We start from the raw sequence: 15927 nt of genomic DNA on the forward strand, positions 1-15927 counted from the left end.
TGTACAAGATTATGAGAGGCATAGACAGAGTGAATAAGGAGCAACAATTCCCCTTAGTTGAAGGGTCAGTCACAAGGGGACATAGGTTCATGGTGAGGGGCAGGAGGTTTAGTGGGGGGGGGTGCAAGGAAAAATATTTTTACCCAGAGAGTGGTGATGGTTTGTAATGTGCTGCCTGGGAAGGTGGTAGAGGCGGGTTGCCTCACATCCTTTAAAAAGTATCTGATGAACACTTGGCACATCATATCATTCAAGGTTATGGGCCAAGTGCTGGCAGATGGGATTAGGTGGGATTTCAGGTGTTTTTCGTGTGTCGGTGCGGACTCGATGGGCCAAAGGGCCTCTTCTGCACTGTATGATTCTATGGAAGGACATATTGCAAAATATATGAGATCTTCACCTTCATATATTGACGCATTGAGTACAAAAGCAGGGAAGTTATGCTCAATCTTTTTGAAGCTCTAGTTAGGTCCCAACAAGAATAATGCATCCAGTTCTGGTCATTGCCCTTTAGGCAAGATATGACGGTAATTAAAAGACTGCAGAGGAGATTCTCCGGAATGATTTCAGGGATGGGGAGTTGTAGCTACAAGGTTAGGTTTGGAAAGGCTGGGTTTGTTCGCCATGGAGAAAATGAGACTGCAAGAAAAAGGTTAAATTCTTCCCATTAACTGATGGTACAAGGACAAGGGGACATAGAGCAGAATTTAACCTTTTTCTTTGTAGAGTGTGACAGCATGTGGGAAAAGAGGCACTGAAGTTGCCAGCAACAACAACAGCTTTCCCCACCTGTATTGTATAAATGTTGAAGGGGTGGGTCCAGCAACTTCATGTTGACGGGGCAGACTGATTATGCCAATATAGCAAGTCATAAACTGCTCTGCTGTATCTGCTTTCACTTGTTCTTATTTTGCATTTAAGTTAGGATCCTGGTGATGCTTTCAATTGTTTCCTATGTATTGTCTGATGCATCTCAGATGTACTGGAGAAACATTCACCCCTTCAATAATTAACCCAATGGTTTTCTATGAATAAGATCACCAAGTAGTAATGGATTATTATTAATTCTGTAGAATATATGGCTGCAGGAGTAGAGATTTTCTATCGTTTTACCAGGACTCGTGCAGATGAGATACTTGTGCCTTGAGAGCTCTGATGAAGGGCCATCCAGACTCAAAATGTTGACTCTATTCTCTCTCCACAGATGCCGTCAGACCTGCTGGGATTTTCGAGTAATTTCTGTTTTTGTACTTGTGTCTTTAGCCTGGCTGACTGCAAATGCAGGGTCTTCCATTGGCCTGATGTGGCGGGAAACTTGGCGGCCAGGCCAACCTAATCAAGGGAGACATCTCCCACCCATGAGGAAATCTTGCATAGTTAAATTGGAACCAGGAATGAGCCCATGCAGGAAACTCACCTGCTTGTGGAGGGATGTCAATTAGGGTAATAAAAGAACCAATTGACAACAATAATCCCAGAGCACAATGGGAGTTAATGGTTGCTCAGAAATTAAAAGTCACATGGCTTTTTTGTGCCTCTCCAAGGTCAGCCAGCAAACCCAACTGGATTTGCGAGCAGCCTACCAGTGATGAGGGCTCACTCGTTGACAGGCACTCAGTGTCCAATCTAGGGAGACAGTTTCAGTATAGGGGCCACTGAAATCTACTCTGTTACCCTTCCACTTGAACCCCCTGACCACTCCCTCTCCTGCTATACCGTCCCCCCAACCCGCATCCTCATCCTACATTCACCTGAGTCCAGGGATCCAGGAACGATCCCTGGCGAAGTCCCTGCAGCAATGGCCACCGCTCCCAGTGACACTCAGTAATAGAGAGCTATCAACCTCTGATTGGCCAACAGCTCTCAGTGGGTGGGATTTCTGCCACCAGGGTCCTAAATCTAGGGCAAGGCACTGAGCTGGCCAGTGAACTTCCCCACAAATGTGACATGGGTATTCCACCCACTATTTCAATTTGTCATACTTGCGTCTTGTCTTTGTCTATCTTTGCAGTTGATGATGTTTCATTGGTAATGGGGATGGTAGCATAGTTTAATGTTACTGGATTAATGTTCAGGAGACATGAGCTCAAATCCCACTGTCAACGGTGAACTTTAAATCAATTGATAAATTCTGGAACAAAAATATGCTAGTCTCCTTAATAATGATCATGAACCACCGAGTTGTCACTTAAACCCCTCTGAGGGAGGAAATCTGAAATCCTCACCCAGTTTAGCATAGGCTTGACTCCAGACCCATAACAATATGGTTGACTCTTAACTGCCCTCTGAAATGATCTAGTAAGCCACTCCGAGGGCAATCAGGGCTGGACAATAAATGCTGACCACGCTCACACCCAAAATGGAGTAAAGCAATGGAAAGTGGGGAAGAAAGGATTGTAGTGATTTTTAGTGATAAAGAATAGACCATTATGGTTTGAAGTGTACCACTAGAAATTTTGCCAAGTTTGGAAATCAGAGTGATGTGCTGTGCTGCCATGGTTTTGTCACTGCTATGAATTTAAATTCAATTCAAAACTGCAAAACGTCCATCAAATACTCCCGTAGCTGTAGGTATTTGATGCATGAACAGACATTGGACAAAACAATCAGTTTTGTGATTGAAAATCCCACTCTTACTAACCCATAGGCCTTCAAACAAGTGGTGTCAACATTTGTAGATGAGATCGAAATAGGAGGTATAGTTAATTCTTTAGAAGGCCAGAGGACACTGGAAACTGGACACTGTTGATAAGAGGGAAAGGATAGGCTAAAACATGCCAATGGAATTCAATGTTAGTAAGTGTAAGGTGATATATTTTCATTAAAAAAAGAGAAATGTTATTTTGAAAGATTCACGTAGAGGCAAGAAAATATTAGATTAGAGAGGCATCTGTGTAGGCACAGACTTGGTGGGCCGAAGGGCCTGTTCCTGTGCTGTACTGTTCTTTGTAGAGGAGCAAAGGGACTTGGGCTACGTGTTCATAAATGAGTAAAGTCTATATCTCAGAGTGATATGATTGTGTAAAAAACTAATTAAATTTTTTGTTATATCTCAAGAGGTACAGAATAAATGCCAAGAAGTAATGATAAGGCGATATAAAATCTTGAAAATACTTAATTCGGAGTACCTGCGTACAGAATTGAGCCCCACACTACAAGAAGGCTACTCAGACTTTAGGCAGGTTACATTTAAGGTTACCAACTCTCCTACATTGTTGTTGGAGTCTTCAGGAATAGAAGACTAATCTCTTGAAGACTGCTGTTAGCTTTCTACACATACTATTGTCACTCTAGGATTCATTGGTTCCATACAGTATCTATTGGGTGAAAGGACATAGAGCTGCCATACCTTGACATGGAGGGCTTGAGGAGCCATAAGTCGGGGGGCACCTTGGAATGGGGGGGCCTATGAGGAGAATTGTGTGTACTTACCTTTCAAAAGGTTCGCTCATGCAGGCTATGGTTCATGACACTTCTGAGGTGCTGTGAACCGTGACTCTTTGGGACGTTAGCCTGACTCCACGAAAATTGCAGAGGGTTAGGGCATGCCTATCTCCTCAATGGAGCCAGCCAGGATAGGATTGCAGGGTGTAGGTTCCTGCAGGCCCATACCAGCCCCTACTCTGAAAAGGCAGTCCTGAAAATCAGAAACCAAAGTTTCTGCAGGTTAGGTTGATTGGCCGTGCTAAAATTGCCCCTTATTGTCTTGAGATGGGTAGGTTAGAGGGATTAGCGGGTAAAAGATGTAGGGATATGGGAGTAGGGCCTGGGTGGGATTGTGGTCAGTGTAGACTCGATGGGCCGAATGGCCTCTTTCTACACTGTAGGGTTTCTATGATCTCCTTCTATGATCTTCTATGATCTATGAAACCCTGGGAGTGGGTTCGGGAATCCTGCAATTAGGTCCCAGCTGCCGTTTTCACCTAGCTATGGAATCTCCCCCAGCTCCTGGAAAATCCAGCCCCACATCTCCCGAATTGTTTGTGATTTAACATTTGGAAAATTTTGCTATGTTAAAGGGGCTAAACGAGTACATGTTGTGAGATCTTATATGCCATTTAAGTTGCTAAACTTTTAAACTTGTGGGTTAAAATAGACTAACACCATAGTTTGTCTGTCGGTATCTCAGCACAATCCCTCAGGGTTATTTGTTTCCTCGGCAGCCATTTGGGTCAATTTTGCCTTCTCTTCAACAACAAGTTTCAAAACAACCCCAACAAGTTGCATTTTTATATTGCCTCTAATGCAGTAAAACATTACAGTTGTTCCACAGGATAGAGACAGGCTTACATTTATATAGTGCTTTTCAAACCACAGCATATTTCAAAGAACTTTAGAGCCTATGAAATACTTTTGAAATGTAGTTACTGTTGTGTAGGAAACACAGCCAATATGCACACAGCAAACTCCGAAAAACAGCGAAGTGATAATAACCAGATAACCTGTTTTTGAGATGCGTTTGCAGGATAAATAGTAGCCAGATCACCAGGGATAACTCCCCTGCTCTTCTTCAAAATAGTGCAGTGGGATTTTTTATATCCACCCAAGCAGGCAGATATGGTAGGGAGGCAGAAAGGATTAGGGAGAGAATTTCAGAGCTTAGAAGGTTCAGCCACCGATGTTGAAGGGATGAATGGAAGAAGATATCTGATGATTTTAGGGCTGGAGGAGGTTACTTTGGGGACAAGGCCAAGGAGAGCTTTGTAAACAAGAATGACACATTTTTTAAAAAATTCTTGTTATGTCAGTAGTATACAAACAGTGTGATCCGTATGTTCAGCTATTACTGTGTGGTTATAAAAAGTATGTTTCATTTCATACGTCTGTTGACCGGTTTGGTCTTACATGCCTTTTGAATGATTGTTTCCTTCAGTGTCATCAAGAGTACATCTCTATTGTCTTCTTCAGAACAAATGCATTTGCAGAGTCAGATTGGCAACATTGATTGCTTAGCTCATTGACACTGGGAGATGGTATTGCGAAGATAATTACAACGGTCTGTGGATTTACGAGATAGGTGTAATTGATTGTCTATCCAAGCTGATGCAGTATTCTAACTTTATTCTTTGGTAAAAACCATTAAAAGACAATTGAAATTCAATTCATTTATCTTTTACTGCAGAGCAAAATAGCAAGGATTTGGAGGTTTGCTTTGGACCGAACATCAAATTGCAGGAATAGTTAGAAGTTGTCTGGGAAATAATTAGATTCGTATCACTCTAATCAAAACAGGAATTACAACCAGACTTTGATTTTGACTTTATTTGATGATCATCCATTTACTAAAGCCTTTTAAAAATAAAGCTGATGCGAATGAATTTACCTACTATTGGTGTACAATTAAGGGCCCATCTGTAATTCAGTAGTTATAGAATTGTTTGTATAGACGTTTTCAGAAATGCTCAAATAATCCAATGACCTTGCAATGAAGACAAACTGAAAATCGTGTTTGTTCATTAATCTATGCTTTATCTGAATTTCAACTTCTATTAAGTGTCACTGGTGCTGTAAAACTTTACTTATGTGTAAATTATTTAAAGGCACTATCACTTTTTGAGAAAATAAATTATTGCTCATACATAATAGCTGGGAAGATCAGAATTTCAGACTCACATGGTGTGACTAAGGTAACAATGGCTGTGATAAAGGCCAATGTTTATTATATTTCAGATGGTGGATGGGGTGCTGATCATGGGGGCTGCTTTGTCCTGGTTGGTGTTGAACTTGTGTGCTGTTGAAGCTGAATTCATATCGACACATGGAAAGTATTCCCATTCTTAACTTGTGACATGCTGATGTTGAACAAGCTTTGGGGAGTTAGGAAGTAAATTACACTGTGCAGAGTTCCTAACTTTTGACTTACTCTTGTAGTCCTGTATTTATATAGCTTGTCCAATTAAGTTTCTGGTCAACTGTAACCCAGGGCATGTTGATGATGGGGGACATAACCATGCTAATGCAGATGCATGTCAAGGGGAGATGGTTATATTCCCTCTTATTGGAGAAGCATCGAACCTTTGAAAAGCAGACAGAGGTCTGCTTTCTTTCCGCCCTTCTTCCTTATTTCTGCCTGGAGCCGATGGCCAATAGCTCAGAGTGAACAACCGCTCTACACCTTGCTGGGTTCTACACCCGCTGCCATGTGGCCTCCATCAAACAGCAGGGAACAGCAAATGGAAAAGCTCACATACAGTCTCTACATCTTTATTAGGGTTTCCCTTTAGTTGTCCAGTTGTGCGAACCTTCAGCTCCACCCATCCTTGACCCAGCGATGTTTTGTACGTAGACATTGAGGGTGTTGCCTTGGTCTGGGACTGGCTCTGTCTCAGGATGGTGCATATTATATTTCAAACCATCTCCACCATCTTTTGCCCTCCCCCACTTCCCCACCCACTTCCCCGATCATAATCGACCCTCCTCCCCCCACCGCCACAACGTCACCTTCACTTTACCTTCAGCTCCCCTTGAGCCTCCCCCCATCACCCTGGATCATTGTCAACCTGCACATGTCTTCTCTTCCCACTGAGCTGACCCCAGTTACCATTCCCCGGCACACCCTAATCCTCCCCACTGCCATAATCCATACCAGCATTCTTGTCCCCTTCAATGATCTCCCAGATGAAAATTATACCCTAACCCTATCAGCCTACTGTATTCCATCCCCGTGCCCCCTCTTCACAGTCACTGTTGCCTCCTGTCGCCAGCAGGCACAGTTCTCCATCCATGATTCCAATATTGACTCCTCCACATGAAACAGTGACCCACCTTTCTCCCACCCTTCCCCAACCCGCTCCCTCCCTGGACCCCGCTCCCTCCCCCCAACCCCACTCCCTCCTCTCCACCCCACTCCCTCACCTTCCCCTTCATGCCTTTTTTCACTCTCATCACCCCACCCACACAGACCCCACTCTTTTCATTAAACCCCCCTTTTTTTCATCTGGCTCCTCCCCTTCTTTGCATTTCCCTCCCCCCTCCCCGCCCCCCACTTCTCTGCTCCATGCCTTCCACCCAGACACACTTTGTCTCTTTCCACAGTTTTATGCCTTCACACACATCATACCCACGATCAACTCTGATTATTTTGCATCCTGCCATATCTTCCACCCACCATGAAACCCATTGATGGCAGGAGGGGACAATCCTGCTCCTGTAGGTCAGCACACCAGCAAGTCTGCAAGGAGGTTTAGGTGCGCTTCATATTGTAAGTGATCCTATGCTTTATGATAACTGCAGGTGTGCTTGCAGCATATGGCACTCTGATGAAGTGAGGGGAGCTCCCTGCAGTGGTTACCAGCTAGGTAGATCAGCACCTGCAAACATCATTTGTGGCATATTTAGCAGATGTAGTTCAGCAAGGCTTGTTGATCATCCTATCATGCCTTCCATCATCAAGTGCCACTAAATGTACGGCACAGAATCATAGAATGATACACCACAAATGGAGTCCATTCAGTCCCTTGTGTCTGTGCAATCCAATTAATCCCACTTCCTTGCTCTTTTCCCAAAGCCTTATAAATTGTTTTCCTATTAATGTATTTATATAATTCACTTTTTTAAAGTTTCTACTGAATCTGCTTCTACCAGCTTTCCAGCAAGCCCACTGCAGATTATAAAAACTTGCTGTGTAAAAAAATGTCATGATGTGGAGATGCCGGCGTTGGACTGGGGTGAACACAGTAAGAGTTTTGACAACACCAGGTTAAAGTCCAACAGGTTTATTTGGTAGCAAACACCATTAGCTTTCGGAGCGCTGCTCCTTCGTCAGATGGAGTGGAAATGTGCTCTCAAACAGGGCACAGAGACACAAAATCAAGTTAGTATGTTGGATTTATGTCACATTATCAGTAACCCCCACAGCTTGCCTCCTGGACTTGCGGGCTGTCCTGTCTGGAAACAATACACATCTCTTTAACCTGTGCTTAATGCTCCCTCCACCCACATTGTCTGTATCTTTAAGATCTGGCTGGCTGTAGTGATTTGCATTCTAATCAGTATTCTGTAACTTGATTTTGTGTCTCTGTGCCCTGTTTGAGAGCACATTTCCACTCCATCTGACGAAGGAGCAGCACTCCGAAAGCTAATGGTATTTGCTACCAAATAAACCTGTTGGACTTGAATTTGGTGTTGTTAAAACTCTTACTAAAAAAATGTTGCCCTTGATCTTTTTTACCAATCACCTTAAATCTATATCCTTTTGCCAATCACCTTAAATCTATATCCTTTGGTGACTGACCCTTCAACTGGTAATTAGCCAGGGTCTATAAAGGACCAGAGGCATCTCTCTCCATTAGAGAGGCACACATTTGGTTATATAGCTGGAGGAGCACCACTCCATATCAAGCATGGGTAAGGCCTCCATGAACTAGCACAGCAGGTATAGGACTTGAATCATAGAATCATTAAATCCCTACAGTACAGAAGGAGGCCATTCAGCCCATTGAGTCTGCACCGACCACAATCCCACCCAGGCTCTATTACCGCACCCAACACATTTTACCCTGCTAATCCCCCGACGCTAACGGACAATTTATCATGGCCAATCAACCTAACCCGCACTGTGAGGCAGCAATGTTAACCTAACTGTGAGAGGAAACAGGAGGACACGGACAAAACCCACACAGACATGGGGAGAACGTGCAAACTCCACACAGACAGTGACCTGAGGCCAGAATTGAACTTGGAACCCTGGCACTGTGAGGCAGCAGCGCTAACCATCATGCAACCATGCTGCCCCATTGAACCTGCACCATTCATTCTGCACCTGCACCATTCATTCTGCACCACACACAGGCATTCTAGCAAAGTGAGCTAACCAGCCTCCACAGCTAGCTGCTTCATCTTATTTACTCTCACAAAACCACTGATTTTAAATACCTCTGTCAAAAAAAGACTCCTCATAACCTTCTCTGCTCTAACAAATATAAACTCAGCATCTACAGCCATTGAAGGTTCGAATTTGGTCAATCCAGTGAAACTCTTCTGCACCTTCTCCAAGTCTTGAGATGATTCTATGGTGTGGTACCCAGAATTGAATACAATACGCCAGCTGAGACTTAGCCAATGTAATAGAATGGTTTAGCATACCTTTCTTGCTTTTGCACTCTATTCATAAGGCCAAGGATTTTTGGATTTATTTTTAAAGAAAAACAGCTTTCCAACTTGTCCTGTCACCTTCAAAGATTTGTGGACATGTGATTGGGTTGTGTCCAAGGACTGTCAGGCTTTCACTCTGCAAACGGCTCTGTTGTCCTGGTGTAGGATTTATGCATGCACTAATTGGCAATCAAAGCACAGAATGGTCAGCTCTGTCTGCAGTTCCAAGTGTGAGATAAGCGAGCACAGAACATCTCCCATGCAGCCCAACTGGGTTGCCATTCCTCCATTCGTTTCCTCTTCTTCTAAACAGCTCAGATAGAAGGATTTATATTGGAAAACCAGTTGGTGTCAGGAAAACTAAAGAATATTTAATGCCAGTAATGGTGCAGGTTGCAAAAGATCCGCCAAAATATTGGCATTAAAACTTCTGAGAGCTAAACTGTGAGGAAAAAAAGAAAAGCAAAAATATGTTTAAGAAATAATGAAAAAATTACCTTAACCCATGATCTTTTTGTGCTGACCATTATCTAGCAACCACTTAACACATGGGCAAGATTTAGACACAACAGCCTATTCATGAGTGCATCGGGAAATTGATGCAAGGAGTTGTCCCAAATTAGCATTTAAATGATGCTTCTGCCTGTTGCAGGTGGGTGGTTTAATGTCAGAATTCTTTCTCTCCTGAAAAGTGGGTGAAAAATATGGTATGAAATGGGCAGAGAGCCAGCGTAACTTATCACTGTCTACACTTTGAGTTCTGGACAACCTGACTTGATCATGTAGTCTCTGCAATCACGGGTATCTCACAAATAATTCAAATCTCAGCTACATAGATTCACAAAGTAGAAACAGATGCTGCTGCCAATCATTGGAACATGAGGAGAAATGACCAAAAGCAAATTGGTAAAATGGATTCTGCTGTTGCATTTAAAGGTAGCAAAATAAAGCAGTATTAAGGTGGCCGGGTGAGCAAGGAGAGGGGGAAATCAGTGACAAGGGCGTGCACAGGCTAGGAAGGGTTTATGGAAATTAGGGCCAAGAAGGTTGATGGCTCTTGTGCCAATGAGGCAGCCAAGACAAACGGACTACAAATGAGTGGGATAGTGAAAATCAGAGGAGCAAAAATTGAAGTAGTCGTAGTGCCGATGGTGTTTACAGAAGGCATGGAGGAATTTGCAAACAGGAATTTGAAAGGAATACATTGAGATCAGGGAGTCAATGGAGGTTTTCAAGAATGGGATACATTGAGAAAGTGAGACTCAGTCCATACTTCTCCAACATTTCACTGCCAGTAGGCTTCCTTACCCATCGCACTGGAAGGCAAGCTAGCCTTCATTGGCTGGGGCATTGAATTTAAAAAGCTGATGTTGCAGCTTTATAGAACCTCAGGCCGCACTTGGAATATAGTGTTCAATTCTGGTCGTCACACTACCAGAAGGATGTGGAGGCTTCACCCTGCCCCAGGACTCACTGTCAAGGTTGCTTGCTTCATCTGAAGCCACAGTGATGGCAGGTGGTGGGCTGCAGGGTGAGGGTCAGAGGAGAAACGTAGGGGAAGAGAAAGTGGGGAGGCAGCAAGAGCAGAGGGTAGCACTCAGCACATCCAGACCCTCCCCCCATTCCCAATGTTGGGTTCTTTGATCAGGCACTGAGTGCCTTTGAACAAGGGACCCCTCCCGAGTGCCCCAAGTAATAGCACATGAATTTACTCGTCATGCTCCTCATGTGGCAAGCCTTCTGCACACCGCTGGGTTAGTACAAGTAGTAACAGATGAGGCACTTCATTAATTGCCCACTTAAGGTTCTTAATAAGTAGCAGAGCAGGCTTTCCTCCACAGACTTAACAGGATGGAGGTAAGAAGAGGATGGGGTTTCCAACCACCAGCCTACCGCCTGATTAAATGCCCTCCACCATCCCCCCAAAACCACACTCACTGTGGGAGAGTTATTAAATTCTGCTTACGGTTTTCCCAGGTGAATCACTGAAACTGTGAGAATTCATGTCCCATTAAAGTGATTCAAAAATTGCACAACATGATAGGATACATGCTATCCATTGAATATTATCATTGTCCACACAGAATTGCTTGTTATCCATTTGTACCCTCAAGCCCCTTCCTGTCCCAAAAGGTGAGTCAAACTGACATTTGCTGTTGAAGTATACAGCTTACAAAAAGCAAATTCTCAAGTGATTAATTTTCCTGCTCTTTCTTTTGGTTTCCAAACCATGTTTTACCAAGCCCTTAGGTATCAATGAACTCCCTCTGTTCAAATTGCTCAATGGTTTTATTTTGAGAAGTGCTTACAGCATTTTTGTCTGTCCAGTGATTTTATATCAAAGCACTGAGGCATTCTTTCCTCTCCAACTGGAGGACGGAATCATCAAGACATGTGCAGTGATATGGGCCATTTGCAGCAAGCTTAGTGATAAGGATTTACCAGCTGATTAGAAGGAGAAGCATCATGCCATAAATAATTTCTTGTTCCTGTTTGGGTCATTAGAGGGCAAAACAATGTGTAGTTTGAGCTTGTCTTGTATACAATAAAATTGGTTTGCATGTCTATCACTGGATGACCATAAGTGATTCTGTTTTTGATTAACTCCTTTACGAGTTTTGTTTGTGCTGTTGCTCTTAAAATTTATGACAAGATTGTCTTTGGCTGTTGATTCTGTCCATTAATTACTTGATTAATTAAGAACTTTATTTTTGTCAAAATTCCATTTAAACTGTGGCGATTTTATTGACATATCTAACAGATGGATTGATTGCAGAGCACAGATTGGAAAAATGTTCATGCTAAAATAAATCGCTTCTAATTGAGGTAGTCCACAGCCTCTGTGAGATTGAATGCAAGGGATGAAGATGCTGCCATAAGGGGACACCAGAGTTGGCAGCACTTTTTTCCCTTTTACTTACTGCAATGTTTAGAAGCCAATGGAAGAAAAAGATATAGCCCCATATTATGTCCATTGAACATCGCATTGAACAATGCAACTAACTGATCACTTTTGAAGTGTGGTTACTGTTGTTATATAGAGATGATGTGGAAATGCTGGCGTTGGACTGGGGTGGGCACAGTAAGAAATCTCCCAACACCAGGTTAAATAAAGTCCAACAGGTTTATTTGGAATCAGAAGCGTTCAGAGCGCTGCTCCTTCATCAAGTTCAACACGAGAGAAACATGGTAATCATGACACCAGGAACCTACAAACAGCAAATTAAATGGAGAAACTGTTCAAATGATGTTGGCTGAGAGAGACATTGCCCAGGAGACCAGAGACTGCCCCCCATCCCATGCACCCTCCCCCCCCCTCCCCCACCCCCGTTTTGTCTCAAATAGTGTAACTGACAGACAAGCCAAGGAACAACATGATGTAGTCATACTCACAGAATCATACTTTACAGACAATGGCGGAGGCAGCACCATCACCATTCCTAGCAATGTCCTGCCCACCAACATGGCAGACCTGCCATAGGTGGCAGCGGCACAGTGGTATACAGATAGTAACCCTGGGAGTCCTCAACATCTACTCTAGATCCCATGAAGTCTCATAGTATCAGGTCAAGCAGGGGCAAAAAAATCTCCCGGTTGCTACCACCTATTGCATCACACTCCCCAATCCCTCCATCCCAGATTGTTATTTTAGCTTTATGGATCCTTTGTATATCGTTACAAATCTATACTTGGCAGTTTCACAAAATTATGTATTTGAACCCTGAGGTTACTCTCTTCACCAATACCTTATGGTGCCCTTCCGTCATGTGCATACTTTGCTTCTGTGTTTTCTTTTCACCTAGTACCTATGACCTCGCACCTGTTAACATTAAATTGCACCAGTCACATATTGAACCATTCTGTTAATCTATCCACATCATCCTAAAATCTCTTACAGGTTCTTCACTGTTTTCCAAACCTGCTCCATTTCTGTTATCAATACTTTTTGGTATTGTGTTTCAAATCAACATGTTCTGCATGTGCGAAGAACAAAAGTGGACCCAGCAATGATGCCTACAAGTGCTCCATGCACTTTCAATCCTTCTCCATTACAAACAACGATGATTTGTCCAAGCACTTTGTTTTGCCCTCCAACATCCAATTACCTACCCATGATGTTGCAATTCCTTTTAGGCTACACAGACCTGGACTTTTCTCACAAGGTCTCTAGTGAGGCCCCAAAATTATGTTCAAGTAAAGTATATTTATTAGTCACAAGTAGGCTTACATTAACACTGCAATGAAGTTACTGTGAAAATCCCCTAGTCGCCACACTCCAGCGCCTGTTTGGGTACACTGAGGGAGAATTTAGCATGGCCAATGCACCTAACCAGCACATCTTTCAGACTGTGGGAGGAAACCGGAGAACCCAAAGGAAACCCACTCAGTCATGGGGAGAATGTGCAGACTCCACAGACAGTGACCTAAGCTGGGAATCGATCGGAACACACACCCTACTAACTGAATCAAGCTGACTAGTGGCAATGACAAAAGTCAGGAAACCTTGAACTAGTTGTAACTTTGGGCGACATGGTGGCACAGTGATCAGCACTGCTGCCTCACAGCTTGAGGGACCTGGGTTCGATTCCTGGCTTGGGTGACTGTCTGTGTAGAATCTGCGTGTTCTCCCCCTGTCAGTGTAGGTTTCCTCCGAGTGTTTTGGTTTTCTCCCAGAGTCCGAAAGGCGTACTGGTTAGGTCCATTGGCCATGTTAAATTCTCCCTCAGTGTACCTGAACAGGCGCCGGAGTGTGGCAACTAGGGGATTTTCACAGTAACTTCACTGCAGTGAAGTTACTGTGAAAGCCTACTTGTTACAGTGAAGCCTACTTGTGACACTAATAAATAAACTTTTAATTACTTAAAGAGGAACTAACTATTAATCCATAGGCTGTCACTAGCTGTGTAGAATTTACTCTCATTGAACGCTTCCCAAAAATGACTAGTGTAATCCAGACATAATAGAGATCATACCAAGTAGCAAAATTAAAACACTTTAAATATGAATAAATAGTGACTTCTTATTAACCAAAATGAAAATGCTTAGGGGTGATCTCATGGAGGCTTGTGATATTCTGAAAGGCTGGAATAGGTTATCTCCATTGGGTAACAAGATTGTAATAAGAGGCCCAAAATTAAGACTTAAAGGGAAAATTAGAAAACAAATACCAAGAATAATATTGATTTTAGCAATCTTTCCCACCAGTCCATGTTGAAAGAGAGGGCAAGATTCTTGGCCCATACTGGGGCTAGGAATGGAGGCAGGCAGGAGCGAAAACTAACCCTCGTGCTCTAGTTCCCTGGCTCCATCCTACCCCGGGGCCATTTTTGCGGAGGCAGGTTCAGGGTGAGACAGAGCTACCTGTCTGCGTGTGGCAGGTAGCTGGTATGGCTTATTAGGAATCTATCGAGGCCAATCAGTTGAGACAGATTGTAATTTTCCAGTAGGCCTCCAGTGTCCTGCCCACTCTCCTTTGTTGGATGGCAAACTAGTCTCCAGGCTAATCAAGGAAGCATTTCTGTGAACATTGAGGCTGATGACTGCTACAGAAACTTTCCTGACCTGCCCCCAGATTGAAAATGCTGCCTAGAGGCTTTTGGGGTGGCTTTCAGTTTAGTCCCAGAGGTGAAGACTGGGAGTTGCCAATTGACAACCGAACAATCTTTCTTTTATTGACACGCCTGAGCTGAATATTATCCCACCACAACCCCCTCCCCCAAAGTAAAGTGTACAAGTGTATTAGATGGATGTTTGTAAAACGGGAATATTAAGCAGTTTAGAAAGTAGGATCATACTGTGTGGTACCTGTGGAAAATAAAATCAGCACAGGCTTAGTGGGCCAAATGGTCTGTTTCTGTGCTTTTCCTTTCCACAAGTCTACTATTCCTGCCATAAATACATTTAACGGAAACCTGGGTATTTTAACAAAAAGACACCTGCGATGTTGATACTTGGTCAAATTCAGTAAAAAATGTGACTCCAAGGCTGCAGACTGAAGAGTTTTATTTCACTATGGATAGCCAATCCCATACCCTTAGCACTAAAGGGCAGAAAACAACTAAATACATTGCACCAAATTATATTGTGGTTTACTATCATACAAATATCAAATGCATTTATCTGAAATACTCTTCTTTTCTGCTTTGATGGAAACATTCTACTTTTCTGTTTTAAATGGGGCAATTTCACTGCCCTGACAATTCTCATGTGGAGAACACATATTCCTAAGTGTATTCATTATATTTATAGCACAGCTAGAGGGCACTGCAGTATAAGAACTTGCACTGAATTACATATTGAAATATCTCAGAATTGGATTTCTGCATAAGTGCAATCATCTCAGACCTTCTATTGTTAGTATGCCTTAGTTGGTTAATTGTTATCTATCAAACTACCATTTTTCTTCTGATAACAAACATGTATTTTGAGCCATAAATTATCACATATTGGACTGGATTTCCCTGTAGTCGGCGAGACTCCATGGAGGTATGAAACTGGCTGCCAGGATCCAATTCCAGGATTCCCAACCCCATTCCCAGTGCCCCCAACCTTCACCAGTGCAGATTAAGGGTACAGGCTGGTTTGGGTCATGTGCATGCACCTTACACTCCAGACCATGTCAGCTCCATTGTGGGGATCGGCATGCCCTTGTTACCCACAATTTGTATGGAGTCTGACTAGCTTTTAAAAGATTTGTAGTGCACAGCACCTCAGAGGTGCCATAACCCATAGTGGGAAGAGGGAATATTGGGAAAGTTAAATTCAAAGGGTTTTACCCATGTCCCCCATGACAAACTATGCCCACACACCTGCCCCCTCATAGCTTGCTCAACA

Source organism: Mustelus asterias, chromosome 1, assembly GCF_964213995.1.
Source record: "Mustelus asterias chromosome 1, sMusAst1.hap1.1, whole genome shotgun sequence".
Classification (NCBI taxonomy): domain Eukaryota; kingdom Metazoa; phylum Chordata; class Chondrichthyes; order Carcharhiniformes; family Triakidae; genus Mustelus; species Mustelus asterias.